The 17,404-nt window shown below is 40.6% G+C and overlaps 1 protein-coding gene across 16 annotated transcripts in view; it reads right to left on the bottom strand.

Annotated features, from left to right (window-relative positions):
* Positions 1-17,404, bottom strand: part of LOC139360963 (thymosin beta-4-like) — a 226,246-nt gene that overhangs the window by 89,436 nt on the left and 119,406 nt on the right. The window lies entirely within an intron of this gene.

Raw genomic sequence — 17,404 nt, 5'->3', positions numbered from 1 at the left:
ACAACTATAGACATCAGAGCACAAAAAGTCTCAAGCCTTTGAAAACTCCATAATCCCACATAGCCAAGGTCTTGGCAGCTTGTGGAATAGTCAAATGCTGTGTACAAAACAAATATCACTTACACAAATAGGGATATTTCTGGAATGCTAATCAAAGCAATGCATAACACACTTGTTTTGCTCTTAATCTAGAATATCTGGCTGCCAAGTATAGTATCAGTATATGTAATTCATTTAAAGCTCCAATTTAATTGCATGCCTGCTTCACTTCCAATAGCTAGTAATCAGCAGTATCTAAAGACATTTCTCAAAATTTTATTAATGAGAGCCAACATTTTCTTTTAATAATCTTCCATGAAATCTCTCTGATAACACAATGTATATGCAATCATCTGAGTAAATATTTGCAGGCTAAGTGATGCAGGAGAAAACAACAATGACACATTTTCTCTCACACTTCGTATGGAAGAAAAAACTTCCTATTTCTCCAGGTAATTAAAAAGATACATAAAAGACAGCAGCCCTGCCAGAGATGTGAGAACCCAAAGGACTCTATCTTGAACAGGGGCTGGGTAAAATGGGTCCAAGACCTGCTGTGCTGCCTTAGCAGGAGGTTAGGCACAGGATGAGACAGGAGGTTGGCAGGACTGGTTTCACAAGATACAGGTCACAAATACCCCACTGATGAAACAGGATGCAGTAAAGAAACCAGCCAAAACCTCCCAAAACCAAGATGGCAATGAAAGGAACTTCTGGTTGACTGTGTGCTCACTATGCACTAATTATAATGTATTTCCATGCTAAAAGACACTCCCACCAACACCATGACAGTTTACAAATGCTATGACAAGGTCTAGAAACTAACCTATATGGTCTAAAACGGTAAGGAAACCTCAGTTCCAGAACTCCCCACCCCTTTTCCAGAAAACTGATAAATAATCCACCTCTTACTTAGCATATGATCTAGAAATAATCTAAGTTTACTCAGTCGAGCAGCCCATGCCATTGCTCTGCCTATGGCACAGCCACCCTTTTATTCCTTTACTTTCTTAAACTTGTTTTCACTTTTAATAAACTTGTTTCACAATGCAGCCTTGCTCTTGAATTCCTCCCTGCATGAAACCAAGAACCCATGTGGCCTCTCAGGTTGACCCTCAATTTTGAGTTCACCTTGTGACAACCCCACATCTCTCTTCCAGTAGACAATTACTTTAGAATTTATTCCATATCACACATATAGGTGCTATGACCATGTATTGCCTACAACTATCCAAAAAGTTAGCAAAGGTTTTAGGCTTTCAAGTTTTATTATGATGGACTAAAATCATTACTTCTGAGGCTACTTCTTCAACTCCAATGAAGAAACACTTTAAATTTCAAAGAAAAACTTGTAGATTGAGAGAACTAATCATATATCATCATTTGGCAGGTAGATACTAAGTATGCTTTTACTTAGCCTAGAACCTTTACAGATTATTGACTACTTTTAGAACTATTTATCTAATGTAATCTCATCACAACACATCTATGAAAGTATGTAAAATAAAGCACTACTGGCCAGGTACAGTGGCTCACACCTGTAACTCTACCACTTTGGGAGGCTGAGGCAAGAGGATCACCTGAGCCAGGAGTTCAGGACCAGCCTTGGCAATATAGCAAGACCTTATCTCTACTAAAAATCAAAAACACTAGCTGGGCATGGTGTCATCCTCCCGAGTTGTTGGGACTACAAGTGAGTGCCACCACAACTGACCAATTTTTATATTTTCATTAAAGACAGGGTTTCTCCATGTTGGCCAGGCGGGTTTCAAACTCCCGACCTCAAGTAATCCACTTGTCTTGGCCTCCCAAAGTGCTGAGATTATACGTGTGAGTCACTGTATCCACTCATGGGGTGGTTGGTTCTTTATTACCTTTGTTACAGCTGCAACCCTTCTGGGCTACTTCTAGTGTTTGGACTAGTCAAATATAATCATTCATTAAAATCAAACATTCCAAAAAGTAATAGCATTCCAAAAAGTCTACTGTTACAAGCTATATTCTGTCTTCCAGTGTATCTTCTAACTATACCTGTATTTTAAAATAAGGAGGAGGACTAAAATAGGGTGAAAAAGTAGTATTGGTACACCATATATCCTGAATTCTACATTATATATGTCTGTGTTTTGTGTTTTGCTTTTTCTCTAAACACAAAAACAAAAAGCAAAAAGAAAGTAGATGGCAGGCTGGAGGAGGGACACTTTCACACTTTGGCCAGGTTCTCAAGAATGGCAGAGTTAGGCAGAAATGCACTAGAATGTCATGGAAAACATGAACAAGAGCAGACATCAGCTTGATACCCACTGAAAACAGGGGAGCCAGCATGGAGAAAAAGTGGCTGCATTCCTGCACACAGCATGAAACACATCCCTGAAAATGACTTCCGAGGCAGCTCTCTGGGCAACACTGTCTTGTTCCACACACAAAAAAAGGTCTCAGGTGAACACATCTGGACATTGTTTGGGGAGTGGGAGACTGGCTTATGTTTGTTGGTGCATTCCCCATTCCTCTGCCTTCTCCTGACTAGGCATCAGACTGAAGTCCGAATGACCCTTGCACATATTTCTACTTCATGAGTTATTAATACTAACCTTTACTTGCATCATGAACTTTAACAACATGCCCAAGGTCATCCAGCTTGCCAGACTGGGACTAAAACCCACCTCATTCATTTCATCCTGGCTCTATTCTCTACCTCCTTCTCTCCTACAGATAGTTCTTATGACCAAGAAATATGGCCAGGGATGGTGGCTTATGCCTGTCATCCCAGTCCTCAAAAAGGCCAAGGTCGGAGGATTGCTTGAGGCCAGCGTTTCAAGACCAGTCTGGGCAACACAGTGAAACCCTGTCTATAACTTAAAAAAAATTTTTTTCAAGAGAGATATATACAGACTTTAACCCAAAACTATGCTATAATCTTTAGAACACAAAGTCGGCTTCATGTTTCCTATGCATACATGCCCTAAAGAATGTATAGGGTATCCTGTAAGTAGCCTATCTTTGATATATATTTGTCACAATAAATAAAGCTTTATTGGCCCAGAAAGTGCTACAGGCCGAGGCAGTCCTCGAAGCAGAACAGCAAATAGGAGGACAAGAGAACCACAGCAGTGCAAACTAGAAGATATTTTGAAGTAATACACTACAGGACACAGGAGTATACACAGCAGCCAAGTGAGAAATTATGAGGATATAGATGGATGGGTTAGTTTTCTAGAAATGCCACAACAAAGCCCCACGGACTGGGCCACTTAAACAACAGACATTTATTTTCCCACAGCCCTGGAAGCTGGAAGTTTGAGATCCAGGTGTGGGCAGGGTGGTTCCTCCTGAGGCCTCTCTCCTGGTTTGTAGACACCATCTTCTTCCTGTGTCTTCATCAGCTAGTCCCTCTCTGTGTGTCTGTGTCCTCATTTCCTCTTGTTATGAAGTGTTTTAGTCCACTTCAGGCTGCTATCACAGAATACATAGATGGAGTACCTTATAAACAACAGACATTGATTCTCCCACAATCCTGGAGCCTGAAAGTCAAAAATCAAGGTGTGGGCAGGGCTGGTTTCTTCTGAGGCCCCTCTCCGGGACTTGTAGACTCTGTCTTCTCCCTGTGTCCTCACAGGGTCATCTATCTGTGCATGTCTATATCCTCATCTTATAAGGACACTAGTCCTATTGGATCAGGGCCCTCCCTAATGACTTCATTTTACCTTAATTACCCCTTTAAAGATCCTAACTCCAAATACAGTCACATTCTGAGCAACTGGGGGTTAGGACTTCAACATCTAAATTTGCAGGGAAGACAGAATATAGTCCGTAACCGAAGACTTTTTGGAATGTTGTTGCCTGTTTGATTTTAATGAAGGATTACATTTGACTACAAGTCCAAACACTAGAGGTAGCCAGGAAGCATTGTAGCCATAACAAAGGTAATAAAGAACTACCTTCCCCACGAGCCCCATGTGGTCCTTGCCCCAGATGGTCCTGGACTGCTTAGATGGCAAGCACACTTGATCAAAATCCCAATTAGAACTGTTACTTCTAAGAGCTTAAAAACAACAGCATTGCATTTCAACTAGCCCTTCTGCCAGGGTGCATGTGCTACAATCACATACTGTAAGGGACAGACATCAAACAGGAGCACATCCTCTCCAGGAAGCTGCAGGAAAGAGGGTTTAAAACACTCAAATGAAATGGAGCAAGCTGCAGTGACCATTAAGGACACGCTGAGCGCAGAAAACTCTACAAAGATGAAAGAAGAAAGAGGAACTAAACCAACACTAGTCCTTGGTAAATTACATGAACCTCGTTTCTTGGTATCTTTTGATTACACTCAGGCTGATGCCTCTGTGGTCCTGCATCAGGCTGATGCCCCTGAAGCCCAAGCTCTCACTCCCAGCTCTGCTCTTAATGCAGGACCAACAATTTTTGTTTTCTTCTGTAAATGACCAGATAGTGGAAATTTTAGGCAGGGAAGTCTTCGTGGGTGAGCAAACTGCAGCCACGCAGGGCCCCACATTTAGAAGGGGCCAAACCTTGGTTTAATGCTTTGCCATCACTGTCTTCACATTCTTAATTTTTCAAAGGGGACTTGCATTCTTATTTTGCACTGGGCTCTGGATATTATACCACAGATCCTGGTTTTCATCTTCACAGGCCATGCAGTTTGCTCTGAAATTATTTGACTCTGCTGGCATAGTGCAAAATAAGCCATAGACCAGACAAAAGTGAATAAGTATGGCTGTGCTCCAATAATATTTTATGTAGAAATGCTGTCACACATGGCTGTGTTCCCCCCAAAATTGATATGTTGGACCCTGAGCACCCTAGTCTATGATACTATTTAGAAACAGATTATTTGCAGATATGATTGCTTAAAATGAGGTGTTTAGGTTGGGCTCTAACCAAATTACTGATCTCCTTATAACAAAGAAAAATTTGGACACAGAGAGAGATACCCATGGCGGGAAAACGATGTGAAGACATAGGAAAAATGTCTATAAGCCAAGAAGAGAACGCTGAAACACATCCTTCCCTCACAACTCTCTCACAGGGAACCAACCCCAGCGACACTTGAGTTTCACACTTCTGGTCTCCAGCATTGAATTGCAGGACAATAAATTTCTATTGTTTAAACAAAACTGTTTGCGATACTTTATCACAGCAGCCTGAGCAAACTGACAGACAGAAATTTAAACTTTGTATAAATGTCATGTGTCAAAAAATGTTCTGTTTCTTTGAATTTTTTCATCATTTAAAAATGCAAAAACTATTCTTAGCTCATGAGCCTTACAAAAATAGAGAGCAGAGCCCATTTGGGCTGCAGGCAGTAGTTTGCCAACTCCCACTGAAATTCTGCTCCGAAGAGTTGAAGAAACCAATGACTAAGAGAAATTGATAGGTTTACAGGATAGCAGATAAGAAAAGAAACAACCTGCTGAAATGCTGAAACTTCCCATGCTTGTAATATAACAACACTGGCTGAAATCAGCTGAAACCAACAGGGCTAACTAAAATATGTCTAGAACAAGCTTGCTGATATCATAGCCTGATTTTCCATAACGTTTCCTACTAACACCCCCTGAATTGCTACATGTGATCCATAAGGTTGTGTGAAGAGATAACTGTGCCTGCCCAAGGATTTGCCACATCTTCCTTTCCTTCCACCAATCACCCACTAATCCTAGGATCCACACCCAAAATATTTTCTAATAAAATTATTGCACTACATAGAATCAACCCAAATGCCCATCAATGATAGGATGGATTAAAACGTTGTAGTGCTTACAAACCATGGACTACAATGCAGCCATAAAAAGGATGAGATCACGTCCTTTGCAAGGACATGGATGGAGCTGGAAGCCCGTAAACTAAGCAAACTAACACAGGAGCAGAAAATCAAACATTGCATGTTCTTCTTACTCATAAGTGAAAGCCGAACTATGAGAATACATGGACACAGGGAGGGGAAAAACACACACTAGGGCCTCTTGCAGGGGCAGAGGGCAGGAGAGCATCAAGAAAAATAGCAAATGCATGTGGGCTTAATACCTAGGTGATAGGTTGATAGGTGCAGCAAACAACCATGGCACACTTTTACCACGTAACAAACCTGCACATTGTGCACTTGTATCCCAGAACTTAAAATAAGTTTTTTTAATAAAAATTATTGCCTTAAAGTCATCATGGGGAGACAGATTTCAGCTGGACTCCTTCCTCCTTGTTGGTCAACCTATAATAAAAAGTTTTTCTTTCCTCCAAAACCTGATGTCGTAGTATCATCTTCTACTGTGTCAGGCAGCAAGCCCTTTTGTTTAGTAATGCTGTCTTCAAATATCTGTAACTTGCAGTACAACACATGCACAGTGCATCCCCTTCTTCCTTTGAACAACGATGCTGTGCTCCAAGGGATGCGCCTTCTCTACACAGCTCTGACCTCTCACTGGCTTTCTTCACTAGCAGTTCTCTCCCCTAAATGAGCTCACAAAGAGGTACTTATGTTTTCATTCCCACTTGAAAACAGATGATAGCACCTCATCTTCAACCAGAGACTTGAACCCCACTTGATTTCTGTGGGTCTCTGTTCAGAACAGGCCCCCAAATCTGGCCATAAACTGGCCCCAAAACTGGCCATAAATAAATGTGTGCAGCACTGTGACATGTTCGTGATGGCTTTGACATCCAAGCTGAAGGTTGTGGGTTTCAGAATGAGGGCAAGGAGCACCTGGCCCACCCAGGGCAGAAAACCACTTAAAGTGTTCTTAAACCAAAAACAATAGCATGAGTGATCTGTGCCTTAAGGACATGCTGGTGCTGCACATAACTAACAAGAGCCCATCCCTTTATTTTGGCTCATCTCTTTGTTTCCCATAAAGAATACTTTAGTTAATCTATAATCTGTAGAAGCAATGCTTATCACTGGCTGGGTGTCAATAAACATGTGGGTGAATCTCTGTTTGAGGCTGTCAGCTCTGAAGTCTGTGAGACCCCTGATTTCCCACTCCACACCCTATATTTCTCTGTGTGTGTTTTAATTCCTCTAGCACTGCTGGGTTAGGGTTTCCACGACTTAGGTGGTCTCAACTGGTCTCAAATTCATTTTGAATGCTTTCATTATTAAAACAAAATGTGGTCTACAAAGACAGAAAGTGGATTCCTGGCCCATGCACTGGCTCACACCTGTAATCCTAGCAGTTTGGGAGGCTGAGGTGGGCAGATGACTTGTGGTCAGGAGATCAAGACCAGCTTGGTCAACAGGGTGAAACCCTGTCTCTACTAAAAAAAAAAAAAATTAGCTTGGCGTGGCAGTGGGCACTTGTAGTTCCAACTACTCGAGAGTCTGAGGATTGCCTGAACCCAGGAGGCAGAGATTGCAGTCAGCTGAGGTCACACCACTGCACTCCAACCTGGGTGACACAGTGAAATGCCATCTGAAAAAAAAAAAAAAAAAAAAAAAAAAGATGAAGAAGAAAGGAAAAGAAGGAGAAGAAGGAGGAAGGAAGAAGAGGAGAAGGAGGACAAAGGAAGAGAAGAACGAAGGAAGAAATGAGAAGAAAGAAGGAGGAGGAGGAAGAGGAAGAAGAAGAAAAAAGAAAAGAAAGAAGAGGAGGAGGAAGAAGAAGAATAAAAAGGAAGAGAAGAAGAGGAAGAGGGAGGAGAAGGAGGAGAAAAAGAAGAAAGAAGAAGAGGAGGAGGAGAAGAAGAAGAAGAAGAAGGAGAGAAGAAGAAGGAGAAGAAGAAGGAGGGGGGAGGAGGGAGGAGGAGGGAGGAGAAAAAGAGGAAGAAGAAGAAGGAAGAAGAAGAAGGTGGTGGTGGAGGAGGAGGAGGAGGAGAAGAAGAAGAAGAAGAGGAAGAAGAAGAAGAAGAAGAAGAAGAAGAAGAAGAAGAAGAAGAAGAAGAAGAAGAAGAAGAAGAAGAAGAAGAAGAAGAAGAAGAAGAAGAAGAGGAAGAAGAAGAAGAAGGAGGAGGAGGAAGAGGAGGAGGAAGAGGAGGAGGAGGAGGAGGAGGAGGGGAGAGGAGGAGGGGGGAGGAGGAGGAGGAGGAGGAGGAGGAAGAGGAGGAGGAGGAGGAGGAGCAGCAGGAGGAGGAGGAGGGAGGAGGAGGGTGGAGGAGAGGAGGAAGAAGAAGAAAGCAAGAAGTGGGAAGGAAGAAGAAGGAGGAGGTGGAGGACGAAGAGGAATAAGTAGAAGAAGGAGGAGGAGAAGGAGGAGGAAGTGACGAAAAGGAAATTGTGTGGGCCCAGGAGAAAGAAAATAGAAGAGAAGGATGGATGAGAATATCACATCAAAGTGAACATCACAGAAGAAAGGATTGGAATGCAAAGTAGTTGGGACTATAGGTGCACGCCATCACACCCAGTGAAGGGCTCTCTTTTTTATTTTAATAAAATAAATTTAACATCATATTATTGATTATTGGAGGTAGGGTGGAAAATGTTTTAGAAATACATGCTGTTAACCAACCAAGGAACTATTGGGAAAAAAGAATAAAAACTAGGAAAACAACAACAATAACGAAATGTGGTGTTTCCAAACATGTCTCTATCCATGTTTCTGGTTTTGTAAAATGGATTACTGAACTCGGACATTTTCCATACAATTGACAAGTGGTGTGTTACTAAATCACTTAAATCTATCAAGTTTTGTATGAGTTTATGGCCATAAACAGAGACTAATACAATGACTCAAAATTCCCATTCCACATAGGGAATATAAGGAGACAGGAATACTCAGTACGGAAAGACATCGTAATGGGAAATAACTAAAACAGATTTGCAATGGTACCATTGCGCCAGCAGGCTCTCTTCTTAACTTACACCTTATCTGGTTTGGGGCTTGCAAATCAAGTTCATCAAGGGAGAGTGAATTTGTTTATGGAAGATGCCCAACTGATAGGATAAACGGGTGTTTGTTTGTGTCTATGTGTGTGTATGTATGCATACGTTTATTTTGCAGTGGTTAGGATGTTTGTGTTGCTGTCACGGAGGCTACAAAATGCCACATTTAAAAAAAAAAACCCAGAAGTATCCTATAGGAGATAACAGTGCCCTTCTATCTCTGTAGATAGGTTTCTCTTCCTGGTAAAATCTCAGCAGACACAGAGGGCAACAAAGAAGGGCAACTATTGCAGTGTCTCTGCCTCCCTCACAGGCTCTTCTGCATTCTTTCTCCAGCACTGTTTCTCTTTTTGAACAACTCAATATTTACGACTTTTGGGGCACATTTTCACAGGTACTCATAAGAGATGTTTTTATGTATCTTGTCTCCCCCAGGGCTCTCTTGTGAACACTGTATAAGCAGGCACACAAAATGATGAACAAAGTGTACCCAGGACCCCTTTGAGAGAGAGCTGATCCCAGGCATGGGCAAGAGAATGATAAGACAAGCCTGGTGCATCCCATCCAAGACAGGCAAATTAATCTGTGGGAGTCCTTAACCTTCCTCTGCCCTAGTGAGGGACTCAGTGGCAAAGTTGTCTGGACTTCCTGGATCAATACGGACTTCCCCAAGGGGACTTTCCCCTAAGCCGAAATAAGTTACAGCTGCAAGCTAAGGGATTGAAACCTCAACAAATCATATACGGAGTTTAAGCTGTAGCTGCAGCCTGATATTTTTAACCAGTCAGGTCCTTCAACCCACAAGCGGATAGAAAATAAGCTAATTATATACAACAGAAAAAGGACAAAGGGAGAGGTCATAAGGGGATATAAGCGTAAGACACCCAAACCAGAAATAGCAACCCTTTAGGAACCCTTCCATTGCGTGGAAGCTTTAATTTCACTTTCACTTTACTTTCTTTTTTGCTTTAATAAATCTTGCTGCAGCACACTCTTTGAGTCTGTGCATTTCTCTAATCAAGCTTTAGCACACGCCACTGCAGTCCACCGCTTCATTCCTTGAAGCTTGTGAGACCACAAACCCTTCCATAGAGAAAAATGTTTGATTGGAAGAAGACTTGTCATCTTACTAGCCACAAACCAATCGCTTGATTGATCAACTTTGAGTCAAAAGGTTTGGGATGAGAAAGGGGAGTCACAGTATCAAAATGATCAAGTCAGGAACAGAAAACCAAACATTGTGCATTCACTCATAAGTAGGAGCTAAGCTATAGGATGCAGAGGCATAAGAATGACATGGTGGAGTTTGGGGGGTCCGGGGAAGGGTGGGAAGGGGGTGACGGATAAAAGATTACAAATTGGGTGCAGTGTGTACTGCTTGGGTAATGGGTGCACCAAAATCTTACAAATCACCACTACCGAACTTACTCATGTAATTAAATATCACCTATTTCCCAATGACCTATGGAAATAAAAATATTTTTTAAAAAACGACCTTATGTGTGCTTGAAACTTGACACTTGCCAGCATTTTGCAGTCACTCAGACCTCACTGCACTTCCATAAAATAGTCTTCTTTTCTCATTATACATATGAGGAATACAGGAGTGACAAGATTCTGATCCAGCTCATCTGACTCTACAATTCATGCTCTGAGCTCCCCCACTCCCCTAATCCTCCACAGCTATACTCTTCCCCTTCCTGGCCAGGCAGGATTTGGGAGAAGGCCTTCTAAAAACACACTGCTCCTTCCGGGTATTGGTCCACTAAATCCGTTACCTTACTCTGCCCTATCCCTCTAAGAAGCAACCCCCATTCCGCTGATGATATTCTATCTCCAGTAGACCTCACAAGGTCTGAAATGGACAAAGGGTGTGTGACCCATGTTACAGTCAACACTTTATCTCCTTCCCATTGTGCAAGCCCCAGCCCACAATCATTTTCATTCTCTGAAACTCTACTTTTCTATTTGAAATGTGAAGTGACTTGAGACAGAGTCTCACTCTGTTGTCCAGGCTGGAGTGCAGTGGCACCATCTGGGCTCACTGCAAGTTCCGCCTCCCGGGTTGCCGCCATTCTCCTGCCTCAGCCTTCCAAGTAGCTGGGACTACAGGCGGCCGCTGCCACGCCCGGCTAATTTTTTTGTAATTTTAGTAGAGACGGGGTTCACCATATTAGCCAGGATGGTCTCAATCTCCTGACCTCGTGATCCACCTGCCTCGGACTCCCAAAGTGCTGGGATTACAGACATAAGCCACTGTGCCTGATAAAAGTTTTATTTTTCTAACCATTACTTTGGAGAAGAAAAGGGCAGGGAGATGATGGTGATGGATGTGGTCAACGGTGGGGATTGGAATAGGTATTGGTCCCATTCCTCAGCCTCTGATTCCAACTGCTGTACCATCTAAAACTCATGTCGAATTCTCACGGAGGCCAACATTCCAGAAAATGCCAGTCCTCATCTCTCCAACCATGCTTGCTAAATCATCGTTGAGAGGAGCAACTACAAATACTCCTAGGGCCAAACCCTGGAAGAATCCCAGCAATGTGCTGAAATATCAAACATACCCAAGAATTTTCCTTGATGACCATAAATACCATACCATTCTGGACAACTCATATTTACATCTCTATTCCTCACTGTTTCTAAGTCAGAGACTTCAGGTATCCACCAGTCTGTTTAGTAGCTCCCCTTGATAATCTCACAGGCTTAAAGTTATTATGCCCCAAATGAATTTTAACAGGGTTTCCCTTTATCCTGCCAGGAAAATCCCAGCTTCTCCTCCAATTGCCTTCATCTAAATAACTAGTCTTTCTCCGCATTTTCCTAAGAAACTGGCATCGAAACAGATTTTCCATCTCCCTTGCTTCTTGTATCCAACCCTGACCAATTTTACCTCTCATCTCCCTAAATCCATCTGCCTCACTCTGCCTTCGGTGCAGCCTCACCTGCCTGAATTAGTGCATTTGTTTCAGAACCAGACTCCCATTTTCCATTCTCAGCCTTCTTCAACAGTCCCAAAAATACCTTGGGTCAAATCACGCCCCTCCCCCTGCCCCTGCTTATAACCTCTCTGCTTCCATCAGTGCACTTTATACAGAATATAAAGTGATCCTCTAAGACCCTGTCACCAAGTGTCTTGTCATGATATAGCAGCTTCTTAAACTTTCCTAAAGGTACCAAATAATTTTTTGCCTCAGTGCCATTGCACCTGCTCTTCCCTTTACCTAGAAAACCCTACTACTCTTTGAAAGTTCATATCCTCAGAGCACTTTTGCAATAATTCCTATCTTCTTTCTTAGCCTAGTACCCTATTTTCCTGAAATCACATGATACAATGCATACTAATTGAGCAAATGCTGCCTTCGTTACTTTTTTAAGTCTTTCTCTGTTAAGTATACTAATTCTGCTCCATGAAGGACAGAGTCTATGCCTATATGAGTAGCACCTTGCATAAGAAGCTCTGGCATATAATAAGCAAACACAAGAATGTTTTTAAAAAGCAAATGAATAAATGGCTGAGTTGATTATGTTAAACAGGAGAAATCGGTTAGCTATCAGAATTTATTCATTCACTAAATGTTTATACCATACCCCAGTATGTCACAGGAAGGCAAAAGTATTTCCCATAATATTTAAGTGTTTATAATTCATGAGGTGATGTAAAGGCACCTGTTACATATGAGAGTAACTCATTCCAGAGGAAAGAAAACTGAAATACTAGATTCTCACAAATACTTCCATTTTTCATCTTATGATATATTTATAAAAGTTTATATAATATGCCCTAAGGAAAGTGGTTTTTATTTCCATAAATAAAAGTTGCTTCATTTAAATATTTCATGTTCAAATATATTTTCAAGACAACCAGGTCAAAGCATGTAAAAGTCAGATAAAACAATATCTGTAGAAAGGTTCAGATTTCTCTTCTGGTTATTACTGAGGAATACAATGCTAAATTAACTTTCTGAAAAATAATTTCCTGTTCATTTAAAACAAAAATAAATGAACATCTTTCTGATGCCCCAGTATTGATTATGCAGGGAAGAACACTTGAGCTAATACCCAGTATTGATTATGCAGGGAAGAACACTTGAGCTAATACCCAGATCCACCACGAGTTACCTGTGTTTTCACATCTTAGGATCTTGATATCTCTACCTGCTAGAAAACCTAGATTTTTGTCAAATCAATCAACATTTATACATAACTTACTTAATAATGTGGCATATTTTTTGTGTGTATGTGTGTGTATGACCTTGTATATGGCATCATATATGGATACTGTATATACTATATAGTATGCTGCATTATATATATTCCATATATATAAAATATATATATTACACGTACTATATAAAATATATATAATATGGGTTGGACATGCTTGCTTTAAGGCCTTAGGAAACCGGAAGGTTAAAATGATAAGCATGGCACTGAAGACTTCACAATAAAATGCACATGTCCCATTCATGTGAAATTTGTAATTCACACACGTAACTCCCTGACTCACCCCTAAAATATGGGGGACACCAGGAACCACAGGGAAGTTCCAAATGGATTTTCTTAAGCAAACTGTAATACATAAATATATATTTTACCTCCCAACCAAGTCATGTCTGCCATACCTCCTGCCATGTCTTCTTTCTATACAATCTACTTTATCTACTATAACAACAAATCCTCATTTCCACAGTCCACTATTGATGGAAGTCATTTTTTTCAAATATGATTAAAAATGCATTATGTGAGCCAATGAAGGAAGTCCAGAAATAGTCTAGTTTGCCTGGGCTCCTGTACATCCTATACAAGAAATGAATTTTGCAAAATCTCAAAGCTGTAAATTTGGCACCTCTCAATTAGCACAAATATCCTTTTAAACATTAAGAAGACAAAGAGACTCCTAAGTATTTTGTCACATAATGTATTCCACATTTCCATAGGCATCTTTTTTTTTTTTTTTTTTTTTTTGAGACAGAGTCTAGTTCCATCTCCCAGCCTGCAGTGCAGTACAGCAATCTTGGTTCACTGCAACTCTGTCCATACGCATCGTTTTTAGGCCAAAACATATAGTGTTACAGAAACTGATCATATTCCATCTGCAATGCTCAGCAGAGAAAGGCGTCATCTCAAACAATTTCCTCAAATCCTTTATCTAAGAAAGGCATGGAAACTACTTCACCAGAAATCATTTCCTCCATGGTAGTGTGCAAAGATAGTCCACTCAGGTGCATAATAAAGCCTCAGGAAATAATGAAAACAGTGGACTGTGTTGCAGGTGGAGATGAAAATAGTGGTTGGTCTTAACCATCTATGCAATGAAATCATTAAGATATTTAAACATAGGAAGCCCATTTCATGGTCTCCAAAACTTACGCTTCTATTCCAGTGTAGAAATTGTTGAGGGGTCTCTCTTTGGGTGCTTTAATTCTTTTTTTCAATTTTTAAGTTTCAGGGCACATGTGCAAGATATGCTGGCTGGTTACGAGATAAACATGTACTATCGTGGTTTGCTACACCCATCAACCCATCACCTAGGTATTAAACCCTACATGCATTAGTTGTTTATCCCAATGCCCTCCCTCTCCCTACCATACCCTGCAACAGGCCCCAGTGTGTGCTATTCCCCTCCCTGTTCAGTTCCCAATTATGAATGAGAACATAAGGTGTTTGGTTTTCTGTTCCCGAGTAAGTCTGCTGAGAATAATGACTTCTAGCTCCATTCATCTCCCTGCAAATGACATGATCTTGTTCCTTTTTATGCCTGCACAGTAGTCCATGATGTATATGTACAACATTATTTTTATCCAGTCCATGATATATTTCTCTCTTCATAACAACATTAGCAAAATGTTGTTAAGACTGTCTTTTATGAAACGCAAATGGCCAGCTAGCTACCTTTATTTTGTACAGCCAGCAAATGACTGAATTTTAGTATTGGGTTCCTATACATCTCATTTCATATTATATACTTTGATTTCTCTCCAAATTACCTCATTTGGTCAGGATAACATAATTAATGTGTAACTAAAGACATCCTCAAATATTCTTTTTAAAGTAGAAGCTAAAGGAAAACTAAGACACATGCATTATGTTATCTTTAATTGCATAAGCTAATCTGAGTGAAATGGTCTTCCCAATTATGAAAAATAAAATGACTTGATACATGTCAAAAAAAGGGCACATCATCTCTCAAAAAGTCCTGTTTAAGTGTGAAGGGAAGGGGGTGAAGTTCTGCTTTACTTTAATGAAATGTCCCCATAAAAATACGATCTATGAATTCATAGATACTGTCACATAAAGACCTGGACTCCACCCATGTAGCAGGTCACGTGCTAGCCAGTTTTCTTTTTAAAATATACAAGGGTTCATGCGACACATTGTTATGACAAACAAATAAATCACCCCACTCTTCTCACCTTTAAAATAGAGAGCTTCTATGGTTTACAGTTTTGCAAAAATTAAATGAGACAATTTATGACAAACCATTTGTGGATCGTGGAGTACTCCACAAACAGCTGAGTACTGTTACTAATACTATGACTTCAGTAACAATCATAACCTGAGAAACATAGAGCCTGTCTATGGCAAAGAAATCTAGAATCTGTGGTATCTCATTCAAAGAAATGTGTTTTCATAGGAATATCACTTTCGTGCTCCCAGTCCTCTTTAACTTTTCCCTCTCAGCTCAGAGCACGCTGCCTGATAGAACCAAATGTCAGCAGTGACAGTGGGGAAAGGTCTAAGTTGGTGCTGCCTAATATAGCAGCTTCTAGCTACCTAGGACATTCAGCACATGAAATGTGACAAGTGCAGTTTCTCACTGTCGCCACTGTTGACATATTGGGTTGGTGGTTCCTTGTGATGGTGGCTGTTCTGTGCATGGTAATGCTATCATGCAGCATGTCGAGCTGCATCCCTGAGTCCCCCACTAGATACCAGTGATGCTCTCACCACTGTTGACATATTGGGCCGATTGTTCCTTGTGATGGTGGCTATTCTTTGCATGGTAATGCTACTATGCAGCATGTTGAGCTGCATCCCTGAGCCCCCTACTAGATACCAGTAGCACCTCTTCCCTGGTAGTGACAACTGAAAATGTCTCTAGACATTGCCAGATATTCCCTTGGGGACAAAATCACCTCTGGTTGAAAACCTCTAGGCTACAGATATGGAGAATTTTCATTGTATTAATTTAAGTAAATTTAGAATTGAATACCAAATGTGACTGATATCTACTTATTGAACCGAATTGCTTTAAAATGTACTGAGATTCAAAAGATAAATGTTCAAGGGATGAATACCCCCTTCTTCATGATGTGTTTATTTCACATTGCATGCCTGTATCAGAACATCTCATGTACCCCATAAATATATATACATTTACTATGTACCCACAAAAACTTAAGGAAATAAAAACTTAAAAAGAAAATTTACCGAGATTGTTTTTCCAAAACAGATACAACAGTTAAGAAATACGTTGGAATGTTTAGGTCACATGTATTTTTTTCCCTCTGAAATAACTAAAGGTAAATTAAACAATACATGCTTTCATTTTATTTCCATAATTATTTATGTGCTGGCTTAAACTCAGAGCAGTAAGAGTGTTCGTAACATAGCGAGGCATAAAAAGGTACAAAAGTAATAATAAAAGGGAGGAAGGTGAAACCACCACAGAGGTTTTATATCCATTTCTGCCACCCAGAAAGGGAATAATGAGACAAACAGACACTGTAGGTTGTAGGGTCCAGAAATAGAGAAAAAAATGAACAGCCATGACCACCCCAAGCTGTTTCTATTGGGCTCGCCATGCTTACCCCACTCAGACAAGGTCTGGATTGTTTGCAAGCAGCAGGGATGACCTGACCAGCAAGCTCTCTACCCATCTGCGATGATGGTTTCTCATTTCCTTAGTTAGACACCGAGCCAAGGCAAAGGAACTTGAAAAAAAAGTGTTTGCAAGGGTTCACCCTACACATTGAAAAGTTTACTATCACTTTGATTTGAGGAGTAAAAACAATTCCCTATCATAATGGGACAACTGTGTTCAGTAAGGGAACCCTGTAGGTTACTTAAAGTCCCAAAGTGAGTCCAAGTTCAAAGGGAATATTGTGTAAAACAAATGATCTTCCTGAGAATTGCAAAGGAGATTGAACCCCAAGTGCCTAAGGACTATAATGTCTTTGTTTCTGGTTCTACGTGTAGGGATATTGTCTGAAAGAAACAATATTCAGTATGGTGAAAAAATTAAATTTTATATTTCCTTTCCAAATACTTGGAGGGAGAATCTACTCAGTTTCTGATGCCAGGAACAGAAATTTAAAGTATGAAGAAAGAACATGAGCTTTTAAAACAAAAAGTCCTGCAATGTAGCCCCCAACCAACAAATTTTGTCAAACTTGTCCATTATTCCATCTAACTCCCAGTTTTCTATATTGTACAATGGGGAAAATTACAGCTACTTTCTTGGGATATTGGGAGAACCCAAAAGGATCCCGAGACCAACCTGTATATGCTGCCCATTTCACATTCTCT

This window comes from Macaca nemestrina, chromosome Y (assembly GCF_043159975.1).
Source record: "Macaca nemestrina isolate mMacNem1 chromosome Y, mMacNem.hap1, whole genome shotgun sequence".
NCBI lineage: Eukaryota > Metazoa > Chordata > Mammalia > Primates > Cercopithecidae > Macaca > Macaca nemestrina.
Note: the sequence above shows the minus strand (reverse complement) of the source record. Positions and strands in the feature narration are given on the sequence as shown.